The sequence below is a fragment of the Arachis hypogaea genome, chromosome 16 (assembly GCF_003086295.3).
Source record: "Arachis hypogaea cultivar Tifrunner chromosome 16, arahy.Tifrunner.gnm2.J5K5, whole genome shotgun sequence".
NCBI lineage: Eukaryota > Viridiplantae > Streptophyta > Magnoliopsida > Fabales > Fabaceae > Arachis > Arachis hypogaea.
Genome location: NC_092051.1, coordinates 28,739,399 through 28,742,937, shown reverse-complemented (window position 1 = coordinate 28,742,937; position 3,539 = coordinate 28,739,399). Strand labels below are relative to the sequence as shown.

General features: G+C 32.0%; 1 non-coding gene across 1 annotated transcript; it reads right to left on the bottom strand.

The window, feature by feature from the left end:
* Positions 1 to 251: 251 nt before the first annotated feature.
* On the bottom strand, positions 252 to 359 carry LOC112761246 (small nucleolar RNA R71). The gene has a single exon (XR_003181650.1). It is a non-coding gene; the product is annotated as a small nucleolar RNA R71 (small nucleolar RNA).
* Positions 360 to 3,539: the final 3,180 nt, after the last annotated feature.

The window sequence follows — 3,539 nt, the reverse complement described above, 5'->3', positions numbered from 1 at the left end:
AACAGAACTGCAAGTTTCATGGACTTCCATCTGAAGATCCTTTTCAGTTCTTAACTGAGTTCTTGCAGATCTGTGATACTGTTAAGACCAATGGGGTTGACCCCGAGGTCTACAGGCTTATGCTTTTCCCGTTTACTGTAAGAGACAGAGCTAGAGTATGGTTGGACTCTCAACCCAAAAATAGCCTGGACTCTTGGGATAAGCTGGTCACGACTTTCTTAGCCAAGTTCTTTCCTCCTCAAAAGCAGAGTAAGCTTAGAGTGGATGTTCAAACCTTCAGACAGAAAGAAGGTGAATCCCTCTATGAAGCTTGGGAGAGATATAAGCAACTGACCAAAAAGTGTCCTTCTGACATGCTTTCAGAATGGACCATCCTGGATATATTCTATGATGGTCTGTCTAAATTAGCTAAGATGTCATTGGATACTTCTGCAGGTGGATCCATTCACCTAAAGAAAACGCCTGCAGAAGCTCAAGAACTCATTGACATGGTTGCTAATAACCAGTTCATGTACACTTCTGAAAGGAATCCTGTGAGTAATGGGACGCCTCAGAAGAAGGGAATTCTTGAAATTGATACTCTGAATGCCATATTGACTCAGAATAAAATATTAACTCAGCAAGTCAATATGATTTCTCAGAGTCTGAATGGAATGCAAGCTGCATCCAACAGTACTCAAGAGGCATCTTCTGAAGAAGAAGCTTATGATCCTAAGAACCCTGCAATAGCAGAGGTGAATTACATGGGTGAACCCTATGGAAACACCTATAATCCCTCATGGAGAAATCACCCAAATCTCTCATGGAAGAATAAAAAAAGCCTCAACAAGGCTTTAATAATGGTGGAAGAAACAGGTTTAGCAATAGCAAGCCTTTTTCATCATCCACTCAGCAAAAGACAGAGAGTTCTGAGCAGACCCCATCTAGCTTGGCAAACATAGTCTCTGATCTATCTAAGGCCACTCTAAGTTTCATGAATGAAACAAGGTCCTCCATTAGAAATCTGGAAGCACAAGTGGGCCAGCTGAGTAAAAGGATCACTGAAACCCCTCCTAGTACTCTATCCGCGTCTTTCACAGGTAGCATGAGATACATGTTTAATAATTATCAAGATACTCTAACAATTTGTAAGAAATATATGGATATCCAGATCTCTTAATCAGAATGACATGTAACTCGAGTTGGCAAGAGATTGGTAGAGTTAATAATCCAAAGAAATTAAAGGTTGAAGACCGACCAGATATATTATGTAGAGTGTTCAAAATTAAGTTTGACATGATAACCTCTGATCTTAAGTAAGGGATTCCATTCGAAGTGTTAGATGCAGGTATGCTCATTATTTAACCTTATTTTTAGAAAATTTTTTGTTAAATTATTTGCATAGTTATATATTTATCAAAGCATATATATAAAATAGATAGTTTATTTATAACATATTATTTTTTTATTTTTTTATTATATTGATCTACATGGTAGAATTCTAAAAGAGAGGTTCACCACATATTCATATTTTTTTGTGGAGTGGAGACCACAAGATAACAAACACAACTTAAATTGACCGGTTAATATTGTTAGGATTGTCTGATCCTGTTCGATACCCAAAATTGTTTAGAGCTGTGTCTACATATATGATTCATGTACCATTTGCTCAAAATCTCCCTGCATGAAATATGGTACTACACCAAATATTATCCTAAAATATTCAATAACACCATAGTTATTAACTATGATGGATACTCATCATATGGAAGATAAGATACAAGAGTAGTTATTGAAAGGAGGGAATTCCATATGGATAATAAGAATGTAATTTCTTATAACACATATCTGCTAATGTCTTATCAAGCGCATGTTAGAGTACTACAACAAGACAAATACTATCAAATATTTGTTCAAGTACATGAATAAATGTTCAGACAAGGTGGCAGTTGAGGTTTCAAAGGAAGCTTTCAGTGGAGAGGATGCTTAGATTATTATGAGATCAAAAAATTTTATGATTGGGGGTATTTGTTTGCACGTGAGGCTGTGTGGAGAACTTTGACTTATGATATTCATCGAAGATGGCGTTCAGTGATGAGATTAACCTTCATTTGTCTGGAAAACAGAATATCATCTTTAAAAACAATGACAATCTTGAGAAAATTATGGAATAAGAGAAAGGAAGAGGTACGATGTTCTTAGCATGGATGGAGGCCAACAAAAAATTTAAAGCAAGTCAAACTTTAACGTATACTGAGTTTTCAAATCAATTTGTTTATGATAGAAAAAAAAAGGAATGACATTCACGTGAGAGAGGGTATTCTATTGTGAGGTTAAACTATGTTCCACCGGGTATAAGTGATACTAATATATAAGAATTTTGTTAACTGTTCAGAAAGTTGCACAATATATGAGTTTATTAGGACAGTTAATAGGATTACATATCCTAACTTTCAAGATGTTTTTTATTCATTGAGACTACTGTATGACGATAGAAAATTCATTACAGCTATTTGGTCATCAATTGAGAAAACTATTTGTGATATTATTAATATCTAATAGCGTTAGCAAACCAAATTCTATTTACAATGCAATTTGGACATTATTAACTGACGGGATACTATATAAGAGGAGAAAAATATTGAAAAACTAAATTATTTTATTATGTGGTAAATCATTATCACATGTAGGACTTTACTTGTCAAAATTAGTATTCACCTCTGGACAACTTTTTAGGTTGCTTTGTCAACAGTTAAGAGTCGCAATGACTTGAACATTCTAATTCTAGGCTAAGATAGCAATCCAAAGTCATCAACAACAAATATCATGTTCAAAAAAGTTTTTAATAATATTTAGGTAAGAAAAATAGTATTTTCATTTTAATAACATGTTATGATTTACACTTTTGTACGAATATTTATCGTAAATTTAACTAATTTATCTATAACTATACTTTCAGATTTGAAATGAAATGTGTAACATAGAGCACAACATCATATGACAATTGTTTATCTAATGATGTTAGTAAAATATTATATTATCGATAAACTTTTGTTAGTTTTTTTTAATATAAAGTTTAGTGCACAATTGATATGGTACCAATACAGTTATATATATTCTTATCTTTTCAGGTCTCTTTTTTATGGTTCAAGAATATTATAGATTTTAAATTGTTCTATTTGCATTTTATTTTAAATAAATATAAAATAACATATTCAATACTTATTATATAATGACAATGTAATATACTAAAGTTAAAAAAATTTATAATTATGAAATACTATTTTTAATTTATCATGTCAAATTAAAATATAAGCCCGTGCATCGCACGGGTTTAACATTAGTAGTAATACAAATGGGGAGCTCATATGCTGACGTGGCGCTCATACGTTGAGTCTGGGAGTTTATTTGCTTAGATGTTGTCACTAGAAATTTTTAGATTTAAATTTATAAATTATTATTTGCTTAGGTTGTTATTTTCAAATTTTAAATTATTTATTTGGACTGTTATACTTAAGTTGTTATTTTTTAAATTTTTAATTTTTTTATTTAGGTTGTTA